This window comes from Bison bison, unplaced genomic scaffold (genome assembly GCF_000754665.1).
Source record: "Bison bison bison isolate TAMUID 2011002044 unplaced genomic scaffold, Bison_UMD1.0 scf7180017864164, whole genome shotgun sequence".
NCBI classification, from domain to species: domain Eukaryota; kingdom Metazoa; phylum Chordata; class Mammalia; order Artiodactyla; family Bovidae; genus Bison; species Bison bison.
This window is the reverse complement of record NW_011494736.1, coordinates 2734903-2750010: the sequence shown is the minus strand read 5'-3', so window position 1 is coordinate 2750010 and position 15108 is coordinate 2734903. Positions and strand designations below refer to the sequence as shown.

Here is a 15108-nt window from a genome sequence, read left to right as displayed (position 1 = left end):
AAGTATTTGCCTGCAATGCAGAAGACCCCAGTTCCATTCCTGGGTCAGGAAGATATCCTGAAGAAGGGATAGAGAAACCACGCCAGTACTCTCGGGCTTCCCTGGTAGCTCAGACAGTAAAGAATCTGCCAGCAATGTGGGATAGCTGGGTTTGATCCCTGGATTGGGAAAATCTCCTGGAGAAGGGAATGGCTACCCACTCTGATATTCTTGCCTAGAGAATTCCATGGACAGAGGAGCCTGGTAGGCTACTGTCCATGGGATGGCAAAGAATTGGATACCACTGATTAACTTTCATTTTCACCTGGGAATAGATTTATTATAAACTTTAATGACTCATTAAAAGAGAATGTAGAATCCCTCAAAGGTTTAATTTTGTCTTTTTAAAAAAGTTTTCGGAAAATTTAAAGGATGGTCTCAGTTCAATTTAGTTCAGTTGCTCAGTTGTGTCCGACTCTTTGCGACCCCATGAACCACAGCACGCCAGGCTTCCCTGTCCATCACCAACTCCCGGAGTTCACCCAAACCCATGTCCATTGTGTCGGTGATGCCATCCAGCCATCTCATCCTCTGTCGTCCCCTCTCCTCCTGCCCTCAATCTCTCCCAGCATCAGGGTCTTTTCCAATGAGTCAGCTCTTCGCATCAGGTGGCCAAAGTATTGGAGTTTCAGCTTCAAAATCAGTCCCTTCAATGAGCACCCAGGACTGATCTCCTTCAGAATGGACTGGTTGGATCTCCTTGTAGTACAAGGGACTCTCAAGAGTCTTCTCCAACACCACAGTTCAAAAGCATCAGGTAGGATATAATTCTATTCTTAAAATGCTTTTTTGGAAAACCACAGAAAATAAAGTTCCTCCATTTCTTATTCAAAAATTATCTCAACATGTCTTACGAGTATATGCCAATTACCAAAACCAAAGAGAACCACAAAGCTGAGTGCAACCTCTAGGGAAATAAAAAATGATGGACTATTATTTCTTAAACTAAGAGTTGTCTAGCATGTAAAATAAATGACAGTAACTTTACAAAAATAAAACAAAAAAATCAAAATCCAGTTAAATAAGGGTTCCTGTAACTATTAAGATTTAAAATGTCTTCTTCAAAAAATTTCCAAAAATCTAGAATATTTATGTGATGCTGTTGTCTCAAATATGAAATGTGGAAGAATACCAGTCTCTTCACCAGGAATCATGAGGGGAGTGAGACGACAGTGTGAGAATATCACATATAATATGAGGCAAAAAGTATGTATTTGGTGCAAATTTGCCATTGAATCAGCACATAGACTCCTCAATCCCTTCCTATGTTTCTTTGGCATGATATAATTTTGGAAACACTTTTAAATATTACCTATCAAAAGATTTAGAAACATGTATTTTAATATTCAGAAACTGCGTTATTCCAACCTTTTTCAGCTACAGTGCTAGATCCTTCAAACATATAATAATGTTTCAATACTTATCTATTTTTTTGAGGTACTAATACAGGGAGGCGACATATGTACACCTATGGTTAATTCATGTTGATATATGACAGAAATCATACCAATATTATAAACCAATCAATGAAAAGTAAATAGATATCAAAAATATTTGCAACAAACTTTAGATCAATTAAAATGGAAAATTGGTGTAAGGATTTATAAACTAGTCAAGGCTTCAGATTGACTTCATTTACAAATATCTTGGGTAATTAGATAGCACCAGGTGGTGCTAGGGGTGAAGAATCCACCTGCCAATGCATGAGAACTGAGAGAGGCAGGTTCCATCCCTGGGTTGGGAAGATCCCTCTGCAGGAGGAAACGATGACCCACTCCAGTATTGCCTCAAAAATCCCATGGTTCCTGAGGAACCACAGGAGCCTGGCGGCTACACAGAGTTGGACACGACTGAGCAAAACAGCTAACCACTAAGCACTAGGTAACTAAATATTTGGGGATAAAAAGTAACGAGTGTTCTAGTATACAGTGTAATGAGAGACCTAATGCTTTTATGGTGATCTCCCCAGCACACACACACACCGAGTCTTTCCTTTAAAAGCTTAGTTTTCTGAAAAGATAATTAACCCTCTTTCACTCCTTCATATGCTCCTGGGGCCAAGACTCCTAGAGTTTTAATACCAACTGGGAGACTTTAAGGAATATCTAAAGAAGAGCTACCCTTAAGTACTGGAACATGAAAAGCAAAGAGACCACTTAATATTATGTAAGAAATCCCAAGTATTTCTGAGAGATCCAGGTAACTATTAAGGTAATTGTTGCACCAGAATAGACTTTTTTCTAATTGAATTTCATTGCACTGAGCGGTCAAGACACTCAGCAGCGTCCCATGACTAGTGTCTTAGAGTTTGGCTGCTTCGCTCATTCAAATGTCCTGAGTGGTGACTGGAGGTGTTTGAATTTGTGAAATCTAGGTTGTTGCACCTTTTTATGCTATTAATAGGCTTTGATGGAATCTAGTCTCTTTCCAGACTCTAGCTAATAAAATTAAAATTTATTTTTTAAGTGATCTACTTTCCCTTTCTGCAGCAACATCTACATCTCTTTGAGATAGCACATGTACCCTATTCATCATCAGTGAAAATATAGGTTTGGTCTTTGTTTCATTTTGTATACATAATTCTTACATTCACTCTAAACGTTATCCATGCTCCTTAGACAGAATTTTTTCTAAACAGGCATGGATAAAAATTGACATCTTTCAATTCCATGAACTGTCTGTAAAAATTGTTTTTAATGAACGTTTTAAAAATAATAGTGGTTTTAAATGTTGATATCACTTTTACTCAGTTATCATTGTTACAGTTTCCCTCTCACAAAAAGTAATAATTTCCCATATATGCAAGTTCCCCAAATGGGAGAAATGATCAATTCCAACCAATGCTTACATCCTTTGTTTTATCTAACAGTTACTCGAAGCACAATTCTTGTTTTGCCTCAGTCTTTTACTGAACCCAAGCATTCATCCCAAAACCAGAACAGATTCTGTAGTCTTTCTGTTTTTTCCATGGCTAATCCCATCGCATAGCTTTAATATTTTCATTGCAGTCTATGTCTGTGATCTCTTCTAGCTACATCATTGCTTTCATGTTTTGTGTTTTTCAGGCAAATAAAACAAGTAATATCCAGCCTTCAGGATCACATTTCTTAAAACACTTCTGCATCCTTTCCCCTACTCTGGCTTGCTTTACTTCACTCATCTATTGAAAAGTCTGTATCTTTTCCCTAAATGTTTGTATTGCCACCTCTGTCACACATAAACTCTTCTGTAAACCAACTCTAAGATGTCAACGGGGTGAATATTATCAGAATTGTTTTTAAATTATGTTTTGACAGTTAAGATCTCTTAAACCACATCTCTGGTTCTAATATGGACTATTTAGGTTGGGAGAACAGGGTGCAGAATAATAGGCTTGCACGGCCCAAGGTGTAGCTGGGCCCTATAGCTGAAGGCACTGGACTATTGAGTCTCCTGTCAAAGTGAAGCCCAAATGAAGAGTAAAAGATTCAAGAAAATCAACCCAAGATTGGAAGGTCAGGGGTGACACAGAGTTCCCTAAGGAGCCCTCCTGGGGCCTATCCTTTACCTACTGAGTTTCCCTGTAAAATCGTGTGGAGAGCTTATCTGGCCAGTGCTTCTCTGTCTCTCCCTCTGTCTCCCCTAGCACCTTATTTCCTACCACCCACTCTCTTATGATTTAACCAGGGATGAAAGGCAGAACTATAGGATCCTCAAGTCTAAGTTTATTTTGTTCTTTTGTTCCTAACTAGCTTCAGAGTAAAATAGGGTTAAAAAGAACCCAATTTTCAGATTGAATCATCTAGGGATTTCCCTTAAGAGGAAAACATTCCTGGCACACAAAACCTATCCTCTAAATCTTCTTATTATTCACTAATTTAAATTCTAGGCCAAACTCAGAGACCTGAAGTGATCCTAAATCTGTATTCTAATTTAATATAAATTGTTTTCCCTCACAGCAGTGAAGTGGATTGTAATGGATCCATATCAGGCAACAGATGCTGATCTACTCAAACTCTAAAAGCACTATTATCTGAGAGGGAAGTATAAAATTTATTTTTTTCACTTTTCTAGAAGTTAGCCACCACAAGTGAGAGAAGATTGGTAACACATTTGTACAGATCAATATTTTTTTTAATTTATTTACAAGGCTGAATAAATACAAATTAAGTATTTCATTCAAGGAGTTAAAAATGTTTCACACTTAATGTTTGATACCAGACATGTTTATTCCAGTTTATAAAATAAGCAAGTTCAGACAAAAGCCATGATTATATCACATTTAATTTACTATCACTAGTCTGTTGAAAACCTGAAATGAAATCATAACCGCAATCCTAAATCAGTATGCTCTTTGCAAGTATACTTTTAAGGTGAAAGGAATAACTTCTTAGTAAATTATTATATAAGTGACCTATAAAGACATTAAGTCAACATTTGCATTAGTTGACTAGCAATACCAAGACACTTTGACAGGTGTCTATAGTATTTGAAAACATGTTTAATAATTCAAACATTTTATTTCTGCTTTCTCTTGCTTACATACTCACCCTACATACTTAAGAAATCTAAGATGACTACTTACTCAAACAGCAAAAAAAAGAATTACATTCAAAATTAAAGTACTGCATTCTACATATTATAATAAAATTAAGTCACTTTATATTCATTCAGCATTATTTTGTAATCTTCATTGGGCATAAGCAACTTATCATTCTGATTTTCACACAATATAAAAATGTTTAAATTGTGATAATGATGTCTGTGATATTTTAAAAATGATTTTTTAATAGGCACTAGGATGGTTAATTTTATATGTTAACTTGTCTAGGACATGAGGAGTCCAGATATTTGCTCAACACTGTTCTGGGAATGCCTTTAAGGGTGATTTTAGATAAAATTTTCATTTGAATTGGTAGATTGATTAAAGCAGATCACCCTCCCTAATGTGGATGGGCCTAATTCAATTAATTTAAGGTCTAAATAGAACAAAAAGCAGACCTTCCCACCAGTAATCGAGAACTCCTCCCTGACTGCCTTGAAGTGGGACATGGGTCTTTTCTTTTTCTGTATTCAGCTGAAACATCAGTTCTTCTTGGGTCTCAAGTCCCAAGTAGAATAATAATACAAGTCCCTGGTATTTGGGCCAGAACTTACACCAGCAGTTCTCTTGGGTCTCCAACTGGCCAAATGCAGATCTTGGGACCCTGGAGAACTCTGATTTATATAGACACTCTTAGATGGTTGGTCACCTATTTGTATAAGAAATTTCAATCAGAACCAGTGAAAAATTAAACTTTAATCATACTGAGAAGAACATTTTGTTGTTGTTTAATCAACTGAAAGTGGTTTCACACAATTTTGTTATTTTTTAACTTCAGATTTTATAAACATGATCCCAGGCAATGTGAACACATAAACAGGTGAGAAATCATAGAGAGAGGACTACATTTTGAAATTGGAAAGAATCTAAAAATCCTAAAGCCCCAAGGTGATTATCCTGAGCTCCACAGAAAGAATTTAGATCAATGAAACTAATGGACCAAAAAAAAAGCATTTTTATATTCACTTAATTCTAACTGAAATTTAATATTTCATTCAAATGTGACGATACCATAAAACCAATAGTATTAGCATTATCTGTGACTTTGTGAACTAAACGAAATCAGGCATTTTCATTTCACATTTCAGTTCTTCAGCTCACTACTAATCTTCAAAGAAGAAAGTTATGAGACACTTTGATGAATTTTGATATTGAATGTGTCTTAATTTTTAAATGTTTTTATAATACTAAAATGTGTACTTTCACATTTAGTTAACTGCACTTTGATACAATTGGTTTATTTTGTCATCCTGTGTATTTAAATCTAAGCATTTTATAATATTATTTCTGAGAATGAGTCTATATAGGACTTGCCAGCCTCTCAAAATGTTCCATAGGGGAGATATATCCTTGCTAAACAGTTTAATCTTACATATTAGAAAACTGAGGCTTCCAAATCAACAGATCTTAGGCTCCAAAATCATTGTGGATGGTGACTGCAGCCATGAAATTAAAAGACACTTGCTCCTTGGAAGGAAAGCTATGATAAACCTAGACAGCATATTAAAAAGCAAAGACATCGTTTTGCTGACAAAGGTCCATAGAATCAAAGCTATGGTTTTTCCAGTAGTTACGTACAGATGTGAGAGTTGAGAGTTGGGCCATAAAGAAGGGAGAACACTGAAGAATTGATGCTTTCGAACTGTGGTGCTAGAGAAGACTCTTGAGAGTCCCTTGAACTGCAAGGAGATTCAACCAATCCATCCTAAAGGAGATCAGTCTTGAGTGTCCATTGGAAGCACTGATGCTGAAGCTGAAGCTCCAATACTTTGGTCACCGGATATGGAGAGCTGACTCAATGGAAAAGACCCTGTTATTGGGAAAGATTGAAGGTAGGGGGAAAAGGGATCAACAGAGGATGAGATGGTTGGATGGCATCACTGACTCAATGGACATGACTGCGCAAACTCTGGGAGATAGTAAAGGACAGGGAAGACAGGTGTGTTGCAGTCCATGGGGCTGCAAGAGTCAGACATGACTTAGTGACTAACAACAACAAATCAACAGAGCCAGGATTTGATTCCAGGTCTTCTCACTCCAAATGTAATGCTTTATCCTCTCTATCACATTTATATTAATGTATTAATACAAACATTAATGTATTAACATTAATATATTAACCTTCAATTTGTTCTTCCTAGGATTCTAGGATTTTTGTTTTAAGTCATATTCAATTACTGGATATAATTATAACAAACTGTATCTGTGGCTACTCTTCAATGCTTAGCTATTGTGTGTATCATGTGTTCTTTATTTATTTAGCTGGTATTTTTATGCCATTATGTTAAGTTGCTATTTAGGAAGTAATTCTTAATAATGAATTACGGAACTCCTCTAATAATCTTTGAGAGGAAACAAGAAGTTATGTTTACTAACTTTCTTTAGTATTTTAAACTAGAAACTTAAGTTATTCTTAACATCAGCATCTGATATTGAGTTCTTTATACATAAAATATACTTTCAAGATGGCAAACCTATTTTTAAAAAATCAATAGATACATTGGCATGCCTTTTAAATATGTTAAATTGAGTAGGGGAAAATAGCTTTTTAGTTTAAAATGGCAATTTTAAACTCATAAAATGGAACTTTGAAAACCTTCCATATCTCAAAGTTTCTGCAAAGGTTTTAAAACCTACTCCCATGGTGTTAACAAAGTATTTTCAGCCTTAAAAGGTGAATTATTACTATTCCTCTAGTATACTCAAGTAGAATTGGCAAACTGAAAAACACACTCTAATTCTGTGAGATTTTTAAACCATATTCTGTTAGATTCTTAAACCACAATCTTGTTATTGAATGTAGAAAAATATAACTTTACATTTGAAATAATTCAAACTGTATTTAAAATATATTTATGAGCTAATGAATCCTTTAAAAATCACTCTGTAACAGTGCAAATGGAAAAGAATAAAGACATTTGTCCTTGTTTTTAGTGTCACTTCTAACTTGTATCCTCATCCATGCCAAACTCTATTTCTTTTCTCCTTCCACTTCCCTGACCAACTTCATCTCCCTGACCAAGAGACACATAAGGCAGAAGACCTATTTCTCTTTTATTTCTCTCCATTTAAGGCTTTTTGATGCAATAAAAACAAGTATGTTATTTTAAAAGTATAAGATATCAATACTTCAGCCACTTTGTTGGGTTTAAATAAAGATCTCAGCCAATAGGAGACTTCACTCATGGTCCAGTGGTTGAGAGTCTGCCCTGGAATGCAGGGGATGTGCATTCGACCCCTGGGGGAATTAAGATCCCACATCCCTGTAGTAAATAAACTGGCGGACCATGACTAGAGAGCTGGCTTGCTTCAACTACTGAAGCCTGCACCCTCTGGAGCACACATGTCACAACTACTGAGCCCACAACATGACTAGAGAGTCTGCGCACTGTGATGAAAGATCATGAGGGTCACAACTAAGATTACCCAAGGTGGCCAAATAAATAAATTAAAAAAAAACTCAACTAATAAAATAGTACCTACTTTACGCTATCTTATACCACAATATATTACAGATGAACCCATTTTTTAAATATAAGAATCTAAACAATAAAAGTGAGTGAAGAGTGAAGTCGCTCAGTCATGTCTGACTCTTTGCTATCCCACGGACTGTAGCCTACAAGGCTCCTCTATCCATGGAATTTTCCAGGCAAGGGTAATGAAGTGGGTTGCCATTTCCTTCTCCAGGGGATCTTCCTGACCCAGGGATCGAACCCAGGTCTCCCGTGTTGCAGGCAGATGCTTTAACCTCTGAGTCACCAGGGAAGCCCAAATAAATGATATTAGATTTATTCAAAGGAAAAACATGCTGCCTTGAGGAAATGAAGGTACTTTTGCAAATGGAGAAAACAATCTCTAAGATAAATTTTACATTCCTAATATAAAAGATTAAAAAAGATTATATGTCATTGTCATTTGAGTTTTATTTTTGAAAGTAAAATTTTAAAGAAATGTATGTATATGCTCTATATCAGCTGACCCTCTGTACCTGTGGATGTACCTTGCCATTTCATATAAGGGATTCAAGCATCCTCAGATTTTGGTTTGGGATAAGGATGGGGAGGCTGTCATGGAACCCATCCCTGCAGATACTTAGGGACAACTACGTATGCAAATAATATTTGCCTCTGGGGAGAGGTACTGGTGGGAGAAACAGGCTTAGGAGAAAGACTTTTCATTGTCTACCTGTTTATAACTTCTGAATTTTCAATCTGTGATTGAATCATCTGCCCCCCTGCCCAAATTACATGTTCCAAATCCCCTCTGAACTTACGTTCTATGTTCCCAATTCTAAGATTCCTATGATTGTAAGAAATACCAATTTTAAAACAGATTTTCTTGAATAGTATAGGAAAGAAAGAAACTTCTAACAGGCAGCTCACAGTTTCAGAAATGTTAACATTTTATAGAATGTCCATGCCTAGCAAGATGGGATATTTAGAGTTGTATTGCTGGCAACCATTTAATATAAGGTCAATTTAGGATTATCAAAAATGTATGAAGCATTGGGGAGGAGACAAATGACAGTAACTGCCATTTCAGTTTAATAGGGAAGAAAAGGTTCAAATATAGAGGATTTGGGAATAGATACAACAACATGAGGCCCTTGATGGGGTAGGGGGTCACCAAAGTAGGCATTCTAAATAACCAGGAGGATACTGGGAGAGAAAAGAGAGACAAAAGACAGCAGGAAAAACAGAAAAAACTGCATTCATTTAATAATTATGATTTTCTTAAGGACAATTCCTGCTTACGTGGTTTGCGTGTGTTTATATTTTCTAGACACATATCAAACAATGATCAAAATATGTTAAAGACGGATTCTCTCACTTATTACAAGGAGACATTTACAGAAGGATTTGTCATTTACAAACAGACATATTATAGTGAAACCCTGTGAAATGGGTAAAATAAATATTATTATCCCATATTGCAGACTAAAAGCTTTGCTATCCTCTAAAGATGTAAGGATAGCAAATGGAACAACATTCAGGGATTTCTAACTTAGTTTTTATGTTACCTCCCTCCCCCACCTACTCCCATCTCTTGTCCAGTGTCTTTTCCCTCAAGCTTAACTAGGGCAATAAGGAAGGAGTACAGAATCTGTACATAAAACGCTGGTGGCCTGTTGACTAATCAACTAAATAAAAATCACTTTTCAGTTTAAGAGAAATAGCGACTTAAAGTATCAGATTAAAAGACTCCATAGATCCCTTAGTCACTTTGGAATTTCTGTAATATGTTTGCAGATGGCCACTACAATAGCTAAGCCTATTTCTTCACGAAATACAAACTATATATAGAATGACAACCTCAGAGCTCTTTCAAAAACGGTACTCTGATTATATCTAAACGAAACTGTGCGCATACTGAAAAGGTAAAGCAGAACCATCCAAATTGACCTTTGGCCAACACACGGGATGAAAGCACACTCCTCCTGGGTTCAATTCCTATAGGACTATTAATGATCAAAAGGATCAAAATATAGATTTTATGTCACAGTGAAGGATAACAATTCTGGCTTCACAGTTCTGTTCTATGCTGAGGAATTGGCTGACATAACATAACTTCAGCTATTATTTCACCAGCCTTCTTGAGGTTTGTCTTAAATAGCTTCTCCTAGCCTTACAGGCAATGCTGTTTTAAATAATCCAACGTCAGCATTTTAGTGATATATTCCAGCTGCCAGGCATTAAAAAAAATAACTGAAAAACCTAACCAGTTTTCAATTCAACATTAACTGTCTCAGGCTGCAAATATGTTTAATGAAATATTTAAACAAAATTATCCACAGACGAAACAATTTAGCAACTTTATTAAAAAAAAAATCTGACATTTCAAAAAAAGTACAGCCAAAAGCAAGAAAACAGTTGGAAATACTCAGCATATATTTAGCATCATTCAGTAGACAGCAGGAGAAAGTTTGCAATCCTCTCTATGACGAGGGTTATGGGGCAGCTGTAAGTCAGGTGGGTGCTTTCTGGTTTTTTTAGCGGTAATTCATTTAATTTTAGGAGGACACAGGGAGAAAAAGATGAAAAGTGCAGACTTGGCAAGCAGGAGGGCAAAAGGATGTGGGTGGCAAACCATCACATATTACCATTTCAAGCAAGTGAAGTGCTGAGTGTGAGAAATCAGGAAAAGGAAATAACACCATCAGCAGTACTATGTCTAACACTGAGGATGGCAACATCATGGCATAATCTTAAAGCCCTGGGCCAAAATATCTGCTAGCCTAGGGATGCTTTTGCTAGAATAAGTCCATCAGAGAGTAGCCACTGTGTGTCTGGGGAGCACTGAGCATAGGGCACCCAGACACCCGCCATGACGGTCACCCCCAGGCCCATCCCTATATGTGAATTTTCTTTGCATCATACATAGACCCATTGTTTTGGTCCGCATGTACCAGGAAGTCTTATACTTATATCACTGTTTTAATTTAATTCTTCTTTGTATTTTTTTCTGCCCCTTCTACATGTTTTCTTGAAGGCATAGAATTTGTTTAGTCCATCCTTCTGTTGATCCCATATTGATCAGCACAGTAAAATGAGTACAAATGAAGTCAATCCTGTCATATCAACCTTTTCCAATCGGATAGAACCATAAGGGAGAAGAAAAGAGTTACACAAAAACCATCTGGCTTAGCCTAGGGTTGGACCTGAAAATTATTGGACTCAGAATGCCAAATATGCTGCAAGAAGTTTGAGGTTGACTTCAGGTAATGCCATAAGTCACACTTACATTGCAGCACATTCTGTCTCTTAATCCCTTGATGGGCACAATTTGCTTTCAAGTAAATGATATATCCTATTAGCTCCTGCAGGAAATCAATAAGTATGTGCTAATATCACAAAGTACATTGTGTTGAGTAGGTACTTGAGATACATATTAAAGAATGATCAAAGCATGACCCATAACTACATTGTATGTAGACAGGCAATTTTGCATTCTCCTTTAAAAAACACTGTATTTTAAAATATGACTTTTCAGCAGTATGACTTTAGAGCAGTTACTTAACTTCCTGATGCTTTGAATTTCCCAAATGTAAGAAAGGAATATGTGTATTATGTGAAGTGGTTGACAGAAGTACATTAAATAATGCATGCAAATCACTCAGCACCTAGTCCATCAAAAGTACTTAGTACATAACTATTACCATTATGAATTATCATCACTACTAAAGTAACAGACAAATGCGCACATATCCTATATTTTTGGCAATGCCTCCCCTATCAAATCTATTTAAAACTGTAATTTCTCCTGCCTTCTAAGATGTGGATTGCTCATATTTAGAAAGTTAAGTCTTTTCACGAATATTTAATTCACTTTTTCCTAATGAACTTTGGTGGACTTTGGTTTTAAAGAAGGCTTTTTCCATACTATTTGTTTTCTTTTCCCCATTCAAGTTAATTTATTTGAATTTTATGAGTTAGTTCATCAATGTAGTAAGATTTTTATTGCTTAATTTTTCCATGGGAAATGTTTTACAAATATTAAATATTATAAAGTATATCCCCTTTTGATATTTCAAACAATGAAAGGCTTTTTTACTTGAGGTAAGGCTATGTAAAACATGATTATCTATATCTGAGAAATGATAGAATACTATTACACATTTTTTCATTTAGTATCATGTATTTTTCATTAAGCATTTTAAATTTTCTTAAATTTTCCCTTAACAAAACTATTATTTTCTTAAAGAATAATTCTTAACAATATATAATGACAGAAATTTTTCTTATGGTTATAGCCTACATAAACTTGTTATACTTTATATTAAAATATAAATTGGATCAAGATAAGTCTGTGAAAGAAAAAATACTTTAAAAATACAATACTTAATTCTCAATTTTGTAATCCCAATGCTGTGATTCCAAAGAAGTCAGCTTTCAGAATTCACCTTGAAAACTCCCTTTTCCCCACATCTGGAACTAAAAGCACTTAGAAATGGAGACTTGATAGGAGACAATGTATCGGAGTTGACATTTAGTAGAGAGACACAAAAAGCACACAAATGACTATTTAGCATGCCCTCCTGCCATCTGTAACCTTGACATCCCACTTGGATGTCAAATAGGTACTTCAAACTTAACTGATCAAAGATTAAAGTCTACATTATGCTAAATGAAATAAGCTAGTCACAAATGGACAAATATTTTATGATTCCACTTACATGAGCACTATGGACCAGATTGTCCCCCCAAACACATGTTGAAACCCTAACCCCAAATATGACTGTATTTAGAGATAGGGCCAGTGTGGAATGACAAAAGGTTACATGAGGTCATAAGGGTGGGGCCCTAATAGACTTGGTGACCTTAAGAGAAGAGAGACACCAGAACTTTCTCCACCATAGGAAGACACAGCAAGAAGGTAGCTAGCTGCAAGATAGAAAGAGCGATCTCACCAGGAACCAGCACCTTGACCTTGGACATTTCAGTTTCCAGAACAGTGAGAAGTAAATATGTGTTGTTTCAACCACTCAGTATACAGTATTTTGTTTATAGCTGAACAGCCAGATTAATACAATGAAGGATCTAGGGTAGTCAAATTCATAGAGACAAAAAATAGGACAGTGGTTGCCAGGGACTAGGGGGAGGGGGAAATTGGAGTGTTGTTTAATGGGTACAGAATTTCAGTTTTGTAGGGTAAAAAGCTGTGGAAACTGGTTGCACAACAATATGAATATACTTAACACTACTGAACTATACATCTAAAATAATTGATATGCTAAATATTATGTGCAGTGTATCTCACTATATAATTAAAATTTTAATACTAATATATCAAAGAAAAAAACCTGTAAATTTCCTCTCAAATTAGTTCTTTCCCCAGTGTTCCATATCTCCAAATATGGTTCCAATATTCATCCAGTTGTTCACATCAAATTTTTAGGTTATTCTGTACTATACATCTTCTTTGTCCCTTAAATGTAATCTGCTGCTGCTGCCAAGTCACTTCAGTCGTGTCCGACTCTGTGCGACCCCATAGACGGCAGCCCTAGTGCCTCTCAAATTTTAGCATGCAAGAGATCACCTGGAGAGATTGCTACAACATGGATTGGTGGGCCCCATCCCCACACTTATGAATTAGTAGGTCTGAGAATATTACTCAGCCATAAAAATGAAATAATTTGCAGCATGGATGGACCAAGAGATTATCATACTATGTAAAAAACCCTGGAGAAAGACAAATATCATAAGATATCACAGACGCGGAAAATCCATTTATGGTTTACAAAGGGGAAAAGGAGGAGAGGGCAAAGTTAGGAGTCTGGGATTAACAGATGCATACCACTATATATAAAACAGATAACCAACAAGAACCTACTGTATAGTATAGGGAACTATATTTAATATGAAAAAGAATTTAAAAAAGAATTTATATATGTATATATGTGTGTGTTTGTATATGTATCTGAATCACTTTACTGCACAGCTAAAACTAACACAATGTCTTAAAATCGCTATATTTCAATTAAAAAAATAAAAGTATTCAACCTTGGCTCCTGTCTGAAGGAAAAAAACAGGAACATGTGCATAGATGGGAAGTGTGGGATAAGAGATTTAAGAATTAAAATAAATTACTACTACTATGAAAGCAGATTTTTTTAATATGAAAAAAAGTTTACAAGATATTTCTTAAAGTTTAGAGGAACAAAATGTTGATCAAAAATAATAAACTTTACTTCCCAGAGTCCAGAGTCTACATTTTTTTTCTTTTTTGATTATATGCTTGGCATTCAGTGAAATGATGCAAATTTCAAATGGACTAACTGAATGAAATAATTTCATAAAGAAATTGACAGCCTTCTACCTGGAGTACAGTTTCTACTGAAATTGAAAGTATATCCTTTTCTTTTTTTTTTTTTAAAGAAAGAAGTATATCCTTTTCTTTTTCTTTAGCTCTTTTTTTAAAGAGCTAATTTTTAAAAGTATATTATCTTATTCTTTAAGGGCTTTATACTTTATACAAGATTTTGACCCATATGCTCTTCATATATTCTCATACCTTTTTGAGGTAATTAGGGAATTAGAACTATCTGATGAATATATTGATATACAAAGAAGTAAGCAATTGCCAAGAATTATATAAGTTTTAAGTAATAGAGACTTGAGTAGAAATCAATTCCTATTACCAGTTGCTTTGGTATTTTTTCCCCCTTCTTCATGACTTGACAAAAGATTTTTATTTGTTTTCTTCATTTTTTATTTTTCTTCCCAAGTGCAGCTTCAGAATGTTTTGCCCTAATCAAAATTTGGGGGCTTTTTGGTGAATGTGTGTTAAGGAGGAAGCAGGAAATGAGCTTTTATCACTACCTACACTTATGCTGCTCTGTTATGATCATGTTAATAAATGCCAAGGTGACTGCTAACCTGGGCCTGTGCCCTTAGCTCTGCTGTCCATTGCCATTGGCTTCAATTGCATCAGGACAACTTTTCTTAGAGATTATTACTCAGAATTTACAAGATATTAAAAAAAAAAAA

At 35.5% G+C, this 15108-nt stretch overlaps 1 protein-coding gene across 4 annotated transcripts in view; it reads right to left on the bottom strand.

The window, feature by feature from the left end:
* The window catches only part of NAALADL2 (N-acetylated alpha-linked acidic dipeptidase-like 2), a 1240647-nt gene that overhangs the window by 303420 nt on the left and 922119 nt on the right, over positions 1-15108 (bottom strand). The window lies entirely within an intron of this gene.